Source organism: Pleurodeles waltl, chromosome 2_2 (assembly GCF_031143425.1).
Source record: "Pleurodeles waltl isolate 20211129_DDA chromosome 2_2, aPleWal1.hap1.20221129, whole genome shotgun sequence".
NCBI classification, from domain to species: Eukaryota; Metazoa; Chordata; class Amphibia; order Caudata; family Salamandridae; genus Pleurodeles; species Pleurodeles waltl.
In genome coordinates, this window is record NC_090439.1 from 4,873,651 (window position 1) to 4,891,726 (window position 18,076).

Genomic DNA, 18,076 nt, shown 5'->3' on the forward strand with positions numbered 1-18,076 from the left:
TGGGGTATCCCAAACTGATTGCCTCTGACCATTCTATTTTTTGACTGTCTGCTGTATTTTGTTTTTGTTGGCTTTAGGACTCTGGGCATTTTACCACTGCTGACAAGTGCCAAAGCGCAAGTGCTCTCTGTCTAAATGGTATTGGTGATTGGGTTATCCATGAATGGAATATTTGATTTACTAGTAAGTTAAATTAAATGCTAGTGGTGGGCCTGCAGCACTTATTGTGCCACCCACGTAAGTAACCCTGCAAACATGTCTCAGCCCTGTCACTGCAGTGTCTGTGTGCAGTTTTAAACTGCCATTTCGACCTGGCAAGTGCACTCACTTGCCAGGCCCAAACCTTCCCTTTTGCTACATGTATGTCACCCCTAAGGTAGGCCCTAGGCAGCCCCATAGGCAGGGTGTATTTAAAAGGTAGGACTTGTACTGGTGTGTTTTACATGTCCTGGTAGTGAAATACTGTTAAATTCAATTTTCACAATTGGAAGGACTATCTCTCCCATAGAGTAAAATGTGAATTGCCTTGAAATATCATTTACACGTAATTTCCCCTTGGGAGCAGATAAAGATATGGACTTTTGGACCTCTGAACTCTCAATTTAAAAATACAACTTTTGATGAAGTTGGTTTTTAAATTGTAAGTATGAAAATGCCACTTTTTTTGCTTAACCATTATGTGCCTCTGCCTCTCTGTGGTATACATGTCTTGGTCAGGATGACAGTTGGACTGTTTGTGAATTCCCTCTAGACAGTCTAGACACAAAGAGAGCGGAGGTGTGTCCTGCATATCCTGATGGGTCTTCCTGGGCTAGACTGGTGGGAGGACCTGACACTTGCACCTGAATAAGGCTGTGTCTGTTCTTACACAAAGCAGTCTTCAACCCCCTGGAGTGTGTCTGGGACCAGTGCAGGAAAGTCTATGTCTTGTGCACTACAAAGACGTTTCTTTGAAGTTTGCCTTCTTCAGAGACAGACATGGGTACAAGTGCTGGACCTCTGACCCCACAATGTTTTCTGCCAGGAAGAAGAGGTGGATGCTAAAGGAGGGACTGCTACTCTGTCTGTTGCTTTGCTGTGCTGGCTTGATGTTTGCTGCTTCTGTCCTGGGAGTGAAAGGACTGGACTTTACTTTCTACAACCTGCTTCCAAAAGTTCTCCATGGGCTTGGACTGAGCTTGTCTCCAATTAAGAAGTATCAGGGACATCACAGACTGCCAGCATCTGGGCTCTCTTGCTGAGAGTTCTGACTTGCTAAGTGTTGCCAAATCCAGTTCCTGGGCCCTTGGGAGTGAGTTCTGGTGTAACAAAGAAGAAACAAGCACATCAACTCCAGAGCGACTTTAGAACTGGTGCAGCTGTCTAACTCAGCACCATTGCCTGAGGTCCCTGCTGAGTGCCACGACCGTTGCCGACGCCTCAAACCCGATGCTGCCACAGCACCTCCGTGACACCCATCTCTGACTCCACTGCAGCGTCTGTGGGCTCTGTGGTGTGATCGCGACACCGCAAAGTCGATGCCTTGCATCTTCACCTGCTGGATTCATCAACCTCGCCTTATGGTAAGGATGAAATGCCTCTCCACTGATGTCACATCACCTCCCTTACAACCGTAAGGAACCAATGCGTTCCCTCCCTATCTTGCAGTAAGGAACCGACGCTTAACCTCCCCATAGCAGTAAGGAACCAACACAGCACCAGCTCCAGTGACGCCTCACCTCCCTGACTCTGTGCAATGTCTTTTGTTTCCTTGTTTTCCAAGGTACTGTATGTACCTGAGTCCATGTGACTCCATGACTGACCCACACTCCCTCACGAGTGGCGTCGGATTGCTGGGAACGACTACGTCAAAATGTCGTGATAGCCCCAGTTGGAGCTATTGTGTTTCTAAGTGCTTTTCTAAGATTTAATCTTTGAAAATTCATAACTTTACTTGTGTGTGTTGGATGTTTGTCGTTTGTGTCTTGTTTTACTCAGATAAATATTGGCTATTTTTCTAAACTGGTGTGGAGTACTTTTGTGGTGTTTTCACTGTTATGTTATGTTACTCTGATTTATAGAGCGCACATCTACCAGACGGTTTCTTAGGACTAGGTAACTGTGTCCGCACATCTCAAGGTATTAATTAATAATCTTGCTTCAAGAGCAAAGTCATCAACATCTGTCTGAACTTTCCATAGTTTGAGATATTCCTGATTTCCAGAGCCAAGAGGTTCCAGACACAGGGAGCACTGACTGAAAACCGGGTTCTGCCAATCCTACTCCTCCTAAACTGCAGATCCACTAGGTAATGTAGATGGGTGAATCTAAGGTGCCTAATAGGTATGTACTTGTGGATCTGATGTTTTATGAAGACTGGACTGTTAGTGTGCAAGGCCTTAAAAATAGTGCAGCAAGCGCAAGCCTTGTACGTTGGTCTCTGTGCAGTGGGTAGCCAGTGAAGTTCTTATGTCACATAGGAGAAATGCCAGTACTTAGGAAGTCAATAAATCAGTCTAGCAGCCTGATTTCGGATCAGCAGAAGCCTGCCCAAAAGGAATATAGGGAGACTCAAGTAGAGAGAGTTAGCATAGTTGATCCTTGACTTAACTTAGGTGATTACAACTCGAACCAAGGCCTCAGAAGTGAGGAATTTCTTTATCTTCTTGATCCTGTGTAGTTGGAGAAAGAAGAAAGATGTGACTGAGCCTATCTGCTGTTTAAGGGAAAGATTGTCATCAAGGATAAAGCTAAGACTTTTTACCTCCTTCTTCGGAGATGGCGGGGTACCCATCTCATTAGGCCAAAAGGAGGGACTCCAGTGGTCAAACCTATTTTTAGAGATTACTATCTCTGTTTTATCAGAGTTTAATTTCAAATGATTGCTATTCATCCAATCCCGGATAAATAGCATAGTGTCTTGAAAATGCGCTTTAGATTTAGGGGTATTATCAATGAAAAACAGGAGTTGCATGTCGTCAGCCTAATTATTAAAATTAACTTTCATGCTTATGAAGGAATGGGCTAGTGGCCGAAAATAGAGAATAAAAAGATGAGGTGATCAAGTGGTACCTTGTGGCACCCCGCAGTTCAGTTGAACTTCAGGTGAGTTAAATGATGGGAGTCTGACTGATTGGGATCTACACTTTAGAAAGGAGACAATCCAGTTAAATGCTGCATATTGCAGCTCTGCAGCCCTTACGTGGTCATCCAAAACAGCATGGTTGACCGTGTCAAAGGCTGCCAACAGATCAAGAAGTATTAAAGCCTGAGAATTGCCATTGTCTACCTCCTTGAGCATGTCATCGGCTACCGAAAGAATCACGGCCTCAGCTGATGTACTGGTCGAAAACCCACTTGGCAGGGGACAAGATAGTCTGATGCCTCTATGAATGAGCAGAGGTGACGAGCTACATGCGCCTCCAGCAGTTTTGCCAAATAGGGGAGGAGGGAAATTGGTTGATAATTTTTTGGGCAAAGGGGGTCCTCACCAGCTTTCTTTTGTAAAGGGACTACAATTGCCCTTTTGAAGGATATAGGGACTACTTCTTGTTTAAGAGACTGATTGAGGAAAGATAGTACCAAATTTGGGAATTGGGTAAGTACAGTTTTTAAGACATTTGGGGGACAGATATCATTAGGTGACCTTGATTTGACTTTAGAAAATAATTTCAATAGGTCCGCTTTGCTAATCGTCAAGAATGATGATAGGTGGCTAAGATTTATATCGCCAGATGAGGGGCTGTTCTGCAGGGGACCAGATGGAATACTCTTTTTAATATCCTTGATTTTATTCATAAAGAAGGAGGTAAGAGAGTCACAGATTTTGAGAAGGTGTGACTGTGTTACTGTGTGTGTATAAATACTTTAAACATTGCCTGTGAGATAAGCCTGACTGCTTGAGCCAAGGGGGCTAGCAGGTGTTATCTTAGCTGTGTGACTCCCTTACACTGACTAGAGTGAGGGTCCCTACTTCGACAGGGTGCAAACCACTGCCAACTAGGGACCACATTTCTAACACTTTCACAGTGCATTCATGATGGTGCACCATTCTCACCAATTTACTGAAACCTACTTATTATACCCACAGCGCTCTGAGAAGATCCACCAGCAGATTACACATCACCATAACATTTGTCACATGCATACCCCGTAGTACGAAATAGACAGCTCAAAAACAAAATAATAGAAGTTCACTTAAATCACACAATCTAATGGCACATAAATTGCATGGTTCACTGACATATCTAAACCAAAAATATTGTGCTACAAAAATATCCTGTCAAAAATATCGATCATAAAAATATAATTATTCTATACATATAAAGGTAAGTACAAAAATATAGAAAAAAATATTGGTTTACATTAGCGAAAAACAGATACAAAAAATATAGTTTTTTTATATTATATTATATATATATATATATATATATATATATATATATATATATTCCAAACAGACAAACGCAATCCTGGCAAGATGCCGAGGCGGATTCATAAGCGGTCCGGTGCGGGTTCCAGGAGCACAAAATTCTTGCTCAAAACAATTTCTCCATCCAGAAAAAGGAAACCGGACACCAAGGCCATGCAGTATTACATTTATTGACGTGTTTCGGCCGTAGCCTTGCTCACAATACTATTCAAATTCATGCTAGTGACATATAAACCACAAAATTACCAATAACATAGATAAAGGACTAATTCTGAAGACAGGTTTCTCAGGAGGGAAAGTGTGGCAGCCATCTTGAAGTGTATCTATTCACATGCCAAAATGCTAAAGATTAGTCAAAAAGACAGCAGTGTTTAATATAACTTTTCTTAAAGTAGTAAATTCTATTCATTTCAATTTGTCATCTCTACTGTATCGACTTTTAATAACTGATTTATATATAATAAATTTCTTCCAATCTTTAGATCTTTCTCCTGTTCTTACAATCCACCCATATAGAGTTACTGTCTTCTAAAAAAAATCACAATTTATTTGCTCATACCCACAGTACTTGTTATTTTTACACTTATATTATACAACCAATTCCCAGTGCTTAGAGAAAACCAACTTCTATGACTCACTATTAATCATCTTGTTTTTACATTTTTCTATTATTAAGCCGCTCTAGCTTAACAATTAATACTAATATAATATCCAAGCTATTTATAAATAGTACTGTGTAAATAAATATATTTATCAATTTATAAATATTGATTAATCCAAAAATAAATAAATAAGTCTACAAGTTGATGACTCCTAAAACAACCGTGCTATCCATGTTACCAAAATACCTAGTAAAATACATATTAATCACTCACCCCAAGTCATCCCAACAGTGCAATATGAAAATATAAATAATTGCTAATTAAAACATCTTGGGTCGTATCAAAAGAAGCTAGGAAATTAATTTAATTTCCTCTCAAGTGTACCGCTAATTCCTCACTTAGATATAATCCTTGTGGGGCAAGGGTCTCAAAATCAATAATGTATTTTGACTCAAGGATCCTCAGTTTTACAACTCTGTCCCCCCCACGTGGGTCCTTTTTCACATGATCAATCACTAAAAATTTCAATGTATTCATATATAAATATATATATATAGTTAAAACAGTAAATATGAACTATGTTAACATATAATACATATAAAATAAATTAAGTATAAATAAATTAAGTATGTTAAAATAATAATTATATCATATATTAATATATACTTATTTAGACAAACAAAATATCGGACAAATATTGTTAAACACTATTGTAAAAGATACACAAAAATATAGTTTTTTTATATCATATATGTATATATAGTTAAAACAGCAGATCTTAAATATTTTAACATATATAAAATAAATTAAATATGTTTAAATAATAATTAAACATATATTAATATATACCTATTTAAACAAACACACACATATATATTTGTGTGTATATTTATATACATATATATCATTTAAAACTATTATCATCACCAGCAAGTTTTTTAGCTACAAAGTAAAAGAGCGAAAGAAAAGGAATATTTCCATATATACCCCTATTGTTCATACAGTATATTATCCACTTTTGGGGTTTCCTTTTCTATTGTTTTGAAATCTTCAGTTATCTCTCATGGCGACAAATCCCATATTTGCTGCTCAACTGATACTGGGAAAATATCTCCTTTATATGCTATCCCTTTCTGATTCTTTCTCTAGACAGCTCTTAACATTCTCTATACTATGAGTGATATTCATCTCCATATGTATCAATATCTATATATTCATGTAATGGCTAGTCCTAATTCCACACACAATAATATGCATGGACCATTACCTTTCTGCATGTATTTAGAATTATAACACAACTTAAAGATGACAGTAAAGTTCTTCATCCCCATTAATCCCATATGGGGATTTAGTCCGTAATCTGATTATCAGCCTTGATTCTAGGCATCACAGCTTTAGAACTCTGTCACCTCCTCTCTCATGTTTCTTTACCACCGCTATACCAGAGAAACTCATGTGTAGCCAATTTTCTCCCACATGATTTCTCAGATGTTTAGTCATTGCATAATTGCTGTCACCATTTTGAACTGCTCTTATGTGTTCTAAGATTCGTTTTTTCAAAATAGTACTGCCCACAGACCTCATGCCACAAAGACATTCTATCACGTATACTACAAATGTAGTATTGCATGTAATTCTTTCGGCAATTGTAAAGGCTCTGCCATGGGGATCTACTATTTGTTTTCTGTTGCTGCCAATTCTACATGCTTTACATTTGTTGCATCAGAAGAAGCCCTTTTGTGAAGCTGACAGCCAATGAGATGTCAATGGTAGCTCAAAATGACTTTTCACTAACTTATCTTGTGACAATGGTACTTTCCTGTACGTTATATTAGGACGTTCATCTACTTTTTGACCAATGTCTATGTCTTTTTTAATAAAATGCCAATGTCTATTCAAAATATTCAAGATTTGTGTGTTTTACTTGCTACAAACCAAGATCAAGGGTATCTTATTATCTTGTTATTTTCTCTTCTGGTTACCTGTTTGTACCAAAATATATATATATATATATATATATATATATATATATATATATATATATATATATATATAGTTAAAACAGTAAATATGAACTATGTTAACATATAACACATATAAAATAAATTAAGTATGTTAAAATAATAATTAAACATATATTAAGATATACTTATTTAGACAAACAAAACATCAGACAAATATTGTTAAACACTATCGAAAAAGATACACAAAAATATAGTTTTGTTTTATATTATATATGTACAGTATATATAGTTAAAACAGCAGATCTTAAATATTTTAACATATATAAAATAAATTAAATGTGTTTAAATAATAATTAAACATTTATTAATATATACCTATTTAAACAAGCACACACATATATATTTGTGTGTATATTTATATATATATATATATATATATAATTTAAAACTATTATAAACCATAATTTTAATTTGTATTACAATTTTCTATTTTTTTTAAATATACCAATATGACACACATATATCTATATTTACATACAAATAAAAAAAAGAAAAAATATAACAAGTAAACCTAAAAATAAGTAACATATTTCCAATTTAATTATACATAAAAAGTTAACAATAGTTAAAAATACTTTTTACTAAAAATATGTTTAAATTACATACATTTATATATATATATACGTTAAAAATATAACAAATACACATATTAATACCAAATATTTAAACAATGCTAACAAATCTATTAAACTGCTGAAATAATAAAAACAGTAGGGAAAGCTTGGGACACAGAAGGGGTAACATTTACTATTTCAACTTCAGTCAGAGCAAAGTAGGGAAGCATTGGACTCAGGAAGGGTAAAAAGTATTATTCCCACTCCACTCTGGGCAACAGTAAAGAAAGCGTTGGACACCAGTGGGGCCAAATTTACTATTCCCAATCCAGTGCATGCAAATGTAGGGAAAGAACTGGATGCAGAAGGGGTAAAATGTACTAAACCAACTGCAGGGTGTGCAACAGTAGGGAAAGTGTTGGACTCAGGAGTGGTAAAATTTATTTTTCCCACTCCAGTCTGTGCAATAGTAGAGAAAGCATAAGAATCATGAGGTGTAAAAAACACCATTCCCACTCCAGTCTGTGCAACAGTAGAGAGAGAATAATTAACTTAAAACAAATAACATATTGTAACAATTCTCTTAACTACCCAAAAATATAAAATTCTAAATATAAAAACGATGTCTACATTTAAACAAAAATAAAACAAATTACATAATTATTACAATTTAAAATAATTGTTATTAGTTAAAACAAATATTATACATATAGGGGGTTATTCCAACTTTGGAGGAAGTGGTAATCCGTCCCAAAAGTGACGGTAAAGTGACGGATATACCACCAGCCGTATTACGAGTCCATTATATCCTATGGAACTCGTAATACGGCTGGTGGTAAATCCGTCACATTTGGGACGGATTACCACCTCCTCCAAAGTTGGAATAACCCCCATAATGTAATGGAAAAAAGGTATAACACAATTAACATATTAAGTAATAAAACAACAAGCTTTAATAAATGAATAAATATCTTTTAATTTATGATTACTTAAGTAACTTCCCACCATTTATTCCTACAATCCCCACATCCTGCACCTAATATATAATGAAGAAATAAGTTTATTACAGGATTTCCATAATTATCAATTACATAATTAATATTAGTTAAAGAGTAATTATTAATTAATTATAATTAACTTCACACTCTTTATCCCTACAAACCCCACAAAATGCACCTAAAACATAACTTGAAAAAATTAATTACTCAATTTACATAATCAATTAGAATGAAATAATATCTTTCAAATTAATTATTGATTAATTATAATTAATTTATTACCCACCTTGTAACCCTACAAACCCCACAACCTGCAAAAGCACTAAAAATGACAATTAATAATCAAATTAAATTTAAAAACAACAACAATTTTACAAACTGTATTAAAAACATTAACAATAAATATACAAACAATTTATGGCATATACAATTAAAATTTATACTACAATATATAAAGATAATAAAAAAACAACAGGGCAGATTTAAGAGCCCATAGCACCTCCTTGCGCCACATTAGCGTAATTTTTTTATGTTAATGTGGCCCAACAAGGCCAAAATTGCAGCGCCAAATTTACAAAGTGGTGCAGTGCATGCATTGCAACACTTTAATGTATGCAAAGGGGGCGTTCCCTCGTTGGGGGGCTGAAAAATGGCACAAAGAAATCTAAGAGATTTCTTTGCTCATTTTTTTCGGCACTTTTAACGGCATTAAAAGGAGGCACACCATTGTTTACAAGGGGCCTCAATGGGCTTTGCAGGATTAGCGTCAACATTGTTTACGCTAATCCTGCAAAGCCCCGAACTGGCGTCAAAAATTATGATGCCAATTCCCTAAATACCCGCCATGGTGCCCTGTATCTTAGATACAGCGCACACATGGTGGCATTAAGGGGTCACTAAGGGGTGCAGGAAATGTGGTGCTGCACTGGGTGCAGCGCCACTTTTCTTAAATCTGGCCCAATATTCTTTACAATGATATTCTTGTGAACGATATTAACAACATAGATATTTTTAACATCGATATTACTTACCTTAGAAAATCGATATTTTTGTCAATGATATCCGTGCATCATGATATTTAGTATCACGATATTAAAAACTCGATATTTGTGTGCCTTGATATTTTTAACTCTATATTTTGTCCAAATACCAAATTGCGCACCTCAGAAAAATGTGAGTGCAAGTCTGCCTGCTTGAATTTGAATTTATAGCCTGTCGCTCACGTCACATATCAGCACTTAGTATTTAACTTACTGAGCCACCATGGTAGCAATACACACCTGCTTTTCTACACAAGCCATCCTACAGTACAAGGAAAGTACACTTTGCTACTGTCCCAGAGTTGCGTGCTGCCCCCTGTAAATTACTTCTATGCGATGTTGGATAGTAAAAGCTATTTAAATGCAATTACATAGCAATATTATGAAGCAAGTGGAGAGGTGGGGCTGTGGACTTGTGCACCACTGTTTACCAACGTATGCCATTAAACAAAATGTGCCAGTCTTAAAACCACCATTTTTTTTGGAACGCCCACCGTAAACAGTAGAATAAATAGAGGTATTTCTTTCTTAATATTTGCCTATTACAAAGATTAATCATTTTAAGCTTGAAGGCAAAGAGGAGTTTGGTTCTGTTGAGCAAAGAGTGTACAGGTGTTTGCCTAGTCCTTATAGACTGGAGGAAGTATACTTAAATGAATGTACTACAAGAGTGTTATCTGACCACAGTTAATCTCGGGAGGCACATTTGTCCCAGGTACATACAGCAAAGATGGGTGCGTATATAATTTTGTCACATACTGGGCGGTTTAGCAGTTTTATACAAATTTGTAAGGCTCATTGGTGACGTGATTTATGGTGTAGTGACCATGTGCATCAATAATCCCAGAGCACTAAACTTTCCCAGGTCCATGCACAAGTAGCTCACCCAGTCACGTTTTTTCCTTTAAATTCTGGCATATTCACCCCTTTTTATCTCACTATAAAATTAGGACTACAAGTCCCAGAATCAAAAGTATAAAACTGAACTGTATGACCTTCTCACAGATGGACCTGGGAAACTTGAGAGTTCTGCACCCCTAAAAACACACATGGAAGGTGTTGGTTACCCTGCAATTCTCACTGCAGCAAACTGTAAACATAGCTAGACCGAACCTAATGGGATGCACTATCTTTTTTTGTGTCTTAAATCAGTGAGTAACAGTAAGGAGGGATACAGTATTATTCTGACCATATTGTGTTTAAAGGGAATAAATGTCAGTCAAGGGAGTCTAACAGACACTCAAGAACATAATGCAACAAACTGTAAACATAGGTCAACAAGCCTTGGAAAAGTCAATAGATCTTACCCTATTCACACATTGGCTTAAAAGCAAAATGCTTTTAGCTAATGCTGTGCAACATCGACCAAAAAAACAGAAAAGGAAAAAGGCCACACAATATGGTCAGAAAAAGGCCACTGTTGCCAGTAACATCATTCTGTTTGCATGCGCATGCATGAAGGCTTGTGTGCAGTGTGTCATGCATACACGGGGCCAGTGGAATGATGCTGGTGTCACTGGCTTTGCTTTTTCTTTTTTTTTTTTTACTGAAGGCGTGATGCCACTTGCATCTGTAAATTAAAAAAATACTTTTTTTACAAAAGCATAAAAAAGGGACAAGGAACTGTGGAGGTGGAGGAGCAATGGAGGATCAAGTAGGGGAGCGGCTGGGGAAAGGAGGGCATAAGCACCATTTGAAGGAGAATGTAATGGCAGGGTCAGGGAAAATGCATGAGAGAGAGCAAGCAGCACATGATGGTAAGAGCACAGAGAAGAGAAGCACATGAGGGGGAAAGCAACATGGAGATCAGAGTTGGAGTAAGCACTTGAGAGGGAGAGGGAGCAATACATGAGAGAAAGGGCCACACAGAACGCAGGTGTTGGCAAGGGAGAAGCACACAGAGAATATAAATGTAAAACACATGCTCTAACATGGAGTACTTCACCAAAGCCAAATCAAAGGGCCTCATTACAAGGCTGGAAGTCTTGAGAACGCCAGCCTCGCGGTGGCGGTTGGACCGCTGCACTCCAGATTATGACCCTGGTGGTCGGATGGCAAGAGGACCGGAGTCCTCACCAGAAACAGGATTCCCGATGGGGTGACGGTGGTCGAAGTCATGGTTAGCCACTGTGGCGGTGAGTTCAGCGCCATCGTGCTGATCATGAGTCCAGTTTCCACCAGCCTTTTCGTGGTGGTAACTCCGCTGTGAAAATGCTGGTGCAGGAACAGTGCTGGAGGCCACAGGGGGGCCACTGCACTGCCCACAACTATGTTGTGGGCAGTGCGGGGACTCCCCTGCCCAACACTCTCAGAATGCGCACTGTCAGCTATGGCAAACAGTGTGCATTCCGAGGTTGCTTGGGACACCCTCTGTGCAACAACATTGGCTTCAGCTCCATGAGAAATAGGGCCTGGGGGAGACCGCCAGCTCCGTGGCATTCTCCTCTCCACGGGTCTGGTGTTCCAGGTTTCAGACCGCCAGACTCATAATGAGGCCCATAGTTCCCTAAGAGTGAGCAGTGGAAGAATATAAGTCAGCCAAATAGAGGGATGGTAAAGAGACTATTGCCCTAATTATGAGTGTGGTGGTCCGACCGTCGAATCACCACTATGATGGTGTAGAGACTGCTGCCAAGCTGACAGCCTTTCAACCACCTTATTACAAGTTCCCCACCAGGTCAGCCGGCTCCAACAGTGTGGTGGCATTGGCTACGGCTCAAGGCCAATGTTGCCACACTATTGGTGCAGGCAGCATATTTGGAATGCGCACTGTCTGCCATGGAAGACACTGCACATTCTGAGTGTGTTGACAGGAGGGCCCCTGCACTGTCCACAACATGGTATTGAGCACTGCAGGTGCGCCCCTGTGGCCACGTTCCTGCCTTTCCGCCAGCCTTTCCATGGCAGTGACCCCACCATGAAAAGGCTAGCAGAAAGGCAAGTCGTGATCAGCAGTGTTTGACCACAACTTGCACCGCCGGCAAACCATTGGGATCCATTATCCTGGAGGTGACAGCGGTCTCCTAGCAGTCTGACCGCCAGCACTGTAATCTGGTGGTCGGACTGCCAAGTTTGCCACAGTCAGGTGGCCACTGCGAGTGCAGCGGTCTTAGGACTCCCCTACTCTTAATTAGGCCCTATGCTCCAAGGGAGGGACAAATACCACAAGAAGAAGGCAAGCCATCAAATAAGAAGCAAGCAAATGAGAGTGGCAATAAAGCTGACTATTGTTAAGCAGTGGGAGGCTGTAAGCCCAAAGTATGTTATAGGTGTTTTGCAACAAGTCTGTCTGGAAGCCAAAACCTAAACAAATGAGACAGTAAAAAGTAAATGTTACTCTTGCAGTAGTAGTTTTCATTTAATTAAGTGAAACTCATATCATGCCATATAAAATAAGCACTGCCATTAGGCCTGGCCTTTGCAACTGCGCATTTGTTTATTTATATAGGTTTTTCTGCAAGCACATGAATAATGCAGAAGTAAATGCTTAGCAAACATACAAAAATTATAAAAGAGGTAGACCAGCAACTCAAGCACCCTATCTGTGGCACTCAAATGCACTCCCTTTTAGGCAGCTGTGCAGTTGTGATCAGGCAAGATGATATCACTCACAGTGCAAGATGGCTAATGGATGAAGTGGCTGACTCGTTAACCCACGTGCCATGCTTCGGTTACATGAAAATAAAAACTGTATGATAATTGAACAGATCAATGGATGAAGTGAGCAACCCATAACCCCTTCATCCTTCTATATATGTATGTATTTTAACATGATTTTTTTTAACATGAGGTTGGCTAAAGCTGTCTCTAGGTTAGGACTGAAACATATACCAAGAGTGTGAAAGAAATGCATTTTCCAAAGTTAGGTGAAGAAGATGAGTTGTGTGAACTAACTTCAGAGCAGGGGGGAATATTTCACAAGAAACATCAATAGTGAGGATCTAGGAGTCTTATGAATGAAGTAGTAATTAAAGAATTCAATATCAAGAAGCTTGTGTACACAGCAGTCTTGTTTTAGGAGGAACGTTGTCTAAGGATCTTTGCATGAACTAAAAAGTACAAAAATGAAACCAGTACCATGAAGAGGCCTATTAATTATCTTGATATATTTGTGAATGAATGTGTGTGTTTTTGTATAGTGCAAAAGAACTGTGGCAACCAAGAACAGGGAAGAGGTGGGAATGAACCAGAGAGGTATGTGCCCTATAGAAAGAATTACTTAAATGTAAAAACAAACCTGAAATTTGTAAAAGGTTTCATTTAATCAAGCAAGCCTAAAATACATTCCAAAGCCGTCTGTAAAAAAAACAAAGTGGGTACCTTTAGATCAATAAACTATTCTTCTTTTAGTGCCTTCCTCTCTGTTTCTGAGTTTTTGTACGGTGGAATGAAATGGAATGGAATGAAAATTGTAAAACACACTGAACCAGGCATCAAAGTGCTAGGGTAGGTAAGGAAACTTCCACATAAACTGAGGAGCTAAATTCACGGAAGGGAAAAAAGCCAGGTTTTAAGGTGCTTATTGAACACTAACAAAGAACCCATAGTTGCAATACGCACAGGTATAGAGTGTTCCATAATTTAGCCGCATCTACCAAGAAGGAGCGGCTCCCGCACCTGGCTTTGCAGAATACAGGGATGGTCACCTTCCTGAGAATGATTTAAGCAGTCTTTTAGGGATGTACGAGTAGAATGCTGTTCTGAAAGGTACAGGCCCTTGATGGTGAACAGCCGGATAGACCATGCAAAGAGCTATATATATATATATCTCACCCACTTTCCGACTGGCAGCCAGTGAAGGGAGCAAATGCCTTCCCTCACCCAGAGATGTTTAGGCACATTCAGGACCAGGTGGTCTGCCGCATTCTGAATGACCTGTAGTCTAATCAGCGAGGACTTTTTGATGTTCAAATATAGAGCGTTCTAATAGTCTAAACGAGATATGATTAAAACGATGACCACTGCTACTTGGAGTTCAGTTGGGATAAAAGCAAAGATCTTTTTCAAAGTTCTGATAATAAAGAAGCAGGAGCTCACAGTCCTGCTGACCTGGGTGTCAAAAGTAATTGTGTTATCAAACATAACCCCCAAGTTCTTAGCAGATTCAACCGTAGATGGTAAAGGACCACAAGTCTCTGGCCACCAAAGTTCAGATTACATTGAATGCTCCGGGCTAAAAACCAAAATCTCATTTTTAAACATTTGTCCTTCATCCACAACTGATGCCACTCATACATTGTTTGAACTTATCTGCTACCAGCGGCAGACTGTCTGATATGGAGATAATAATTTGAGGGTCATCTGCATAGGATAACACCTGAAAGCCAAACGAGTGCACCAGCTCAGCGAGTGGGGAGAAATGCAAATTAAGTAAGGTGGGGCTGAGGGAGGACCCCTGCAAAACCCCACAGGGGAGCTTGAAAGTCTCTGCTCCAAAATTACTGCAACTGACTGTTTGGACCCTGTCCATCAGGAAGGAGCAAAGAGGGTCCAGAGCAGTGGTAGTGCTTGGCAGTTTTAGGGTCTGCAGTGCCCTATGTATTATTTTGGATTTGATTGGATTCCATTAAAAAAAGTATTTGTTTAGGTAGCTAGAATAGTTGTGTAAAGAAGGCATGATTGTGATTAAAAAGGTCTCTAAGTGATTGAAGCCTGTAGATATGTCCCGTTAATCAAATGGGAAAGTGAACAATCTTCATTAAAACAAAGGGGTGACAGAAATTGTTTATCCGGTTTTAAAGAGATGATGGTCACAATGAAGGATGCAAGTGTTTTCTGTCAGGATCCCAGAAGGGACATATGAGGAAAACAGGACATCTTTTTTTATGTCTAGCACACTAAAACGTGTCCCTTTAGTCACCTTTTTCAGGATTCTATTCCATACACAAGACATCCTACCTGGAAAGCAAATGTACTCGATGCCTAAGCCTGGCAAGTTTACAGATGAGACTTTCCTCCTTTAGGCTCCTGGACTACTTCTATTTCTTCTTCGATTCTTGCCCTTTCAGGCGTAACATGTGAAGTGCTTTTTAACATCCTCGCCTAACGTTTTCTGCTAGCAAATAGGTGTTTGAGTATTTCATAAAAACGGCAAATAAATCTAAAAATGCATTTGGATGTTTAATGCTGTGTACTCAGCATGGCTAAGAAAGGAGCAGCAATACGAAGTGCCCTCCAGTGATAAATACATGCAACATAGACAGATAACTATTTAAAATGTATAAGGTGTTCATCAAATTTCGCCAAAACGTTTTTATTAAATAATTGAGAAAACATTTAGTGAGTAGCAAGCGGTAGATTATGGAAAAATGTAAGTTATTTTTAATGGCTTTACTACCATACCTCTTGTTGAAAGCAAAGACACGTGAATTACGGATGATTTTGGCCCAGTACAACAAGGGAAAGGAATAGAAAATAGCATTTGCTTTCATAGCATTGGCCTTACCCATCTAAATTACTTCACAAAAGTACAGGGCTCTAGTTTGTTATTGGGGTTTTGTTTCCATTTAAAGTGGACTTTTGGGAAAACAATTTTACGGTGATATAGGATTGAAAATCAATCTTTCGCTTTGCTAACAATAAAAATTAGTAGCAACACAACCTCCCTTCAAAGACTTATCAACACTAAGGGGTTTATTATGACTCTGGCAGACAAGAGACTGCCATGCAGTGGGGGCGGTTGGACCGCTACAGTACAGGCTTGCCAACCTACCGCCGTCCCCGCCAGTATCTCCGATCCCGACAGGATCACGGCGGTGCACGTTGTAATCAGCCAGGGCAGCGCTGAAGTCAGAGCCGCCCTACTGATTACAACCTTGTTCTCCACCAGCCTTTTCAGGTTAAGCTGCCATTAAAAGGCTGGCAGGGAACAATTGCAGGGGGCCGCCCTGCCCAACACCCTCAAAATGCACACTCTCTGCTGTTAAGACAGGGCGCATTTCGAGGGTGCTGGTACCTCTTCTGTGCAGCAGCATTGCCGCCGGCTCCATTATGAGCTGGTGGCAAAGCTGCCGCACCTTTCCCGCTGGGCCGATGGGCGAGAACCTTGACTCCTGCCTTCAGCCCTGTGGGAAAGTCATAATAGTGCTAGTGGGGGGACTACCACCTCGACAGTGGTCTTCTCACCACTGGTCTGGCGGTCAGCAAAGCCATCCGCCAAACTCATAATCAGGCCCAAATTTGGCAAAAGTATGCATGTAGGATATAGCATATAAAAAGAGTGACAAAAATATTATTGGTCTTGTCTTCAGTTGATCCAGCTGGAATCGCTGAAAAATCGGATGCTACATTGTATCTAATACATTGAAATAAATGAACTGAGTTGAGACATTTAACGGTCAAAGGAAGAATAATTAGGCTTGTTGTAGGTCACCTCAGTGGTTCTTAATGAAGTAGTTACTTTAAAAAGCAAAATTGAGAACATTTAAGTAACATTTCCATGGTTGTATTGGCAGAGGTCATTACAGCCCAGGGTCTACAGTGTCAGATGTATGCTGGCAATAATATTAGAGCTGTGTGACATATTCAATGAAGGTAATAATGGTGCATCACTATTCCTGTCCATGAAAGGTCGGATGTGAAATAGCTACTTACTTCTAAATGCAAGCAAAACCGAAATTCTGCACCTAGGCTCCATCTCCTCTGTAGAGCTGATATTAGGTTCACCAACAGCCATGTGACTTAAGATTGAGCCAGTTTCCTCAGGACAGAATTTAGGGGTTACCTTTGACTCCAGTGGCTGGTTTCTACCAGAAATACTCACTTTCTATGAAGTCAGCTCTTTTTCATCTTTACAAGTCTGTCCCTGACTTACACAGAAGACAGAAGATTTATTTTTTTGCAACATATTGTGTTATATAGGCTGCTATACTGCTTCACAACTTTCCGGCATATATATTTCCTTGAACTGTAGGCAGATTAGAAAGGTGCCCTGTGGATGTTTGGCTTGTATGGATTTGAGCAGGTGTCCACCAAAGATAAACACGTGGTTGGCCATTTGTGTTCTTGCAAATCAAGGTAAATGTACTATGTACAATATGGATGGCTACTAACACTTTAGTCAAAGATTACCTGACTAACACTTTTATTATCAACAATACTAGATTGCTAGATCAGCTGCAGATCCCAAACTGTGAATCTGCAGGTGGCACCGTGTGAGAACTGGAAGGAAGTATCGCAAGATAGCAGGAATCAGCTGCCATTCATTCCTATTTTCATTGCCTTGTTTTCAAAATTAAGTGGGCCTGGCCGAAATACTACATGGATAACTTTTGTAATTAATATTCTGGTCTCCTATCTGTAATCTGGAATTTGCATGTTTTAATATTTGTATTTATATTTTTCTTTTTATACATTTTGAATTATTCTGCATGATGCCTGGGAACAAGATTTACCCCTGGTGTTTGGTAACCTTTGTCGTGAAAATGAGTATGAAAACATGAAATAGA

General features: G+C 39.0%; 1 long non-coding RNA gene across 1 annotated transcript in view; it reads left to right on the forward strand.

The window, feature by feature from the left end:
- LOC138272825 (uncharacterized) overlaps window positions 1–18,076 on the forward strand; it is a 154,152-nt gene that overhangs the window by 34,446 nt on the left and 101,630 nt on the right. The window lies entirely within an intron of this gene.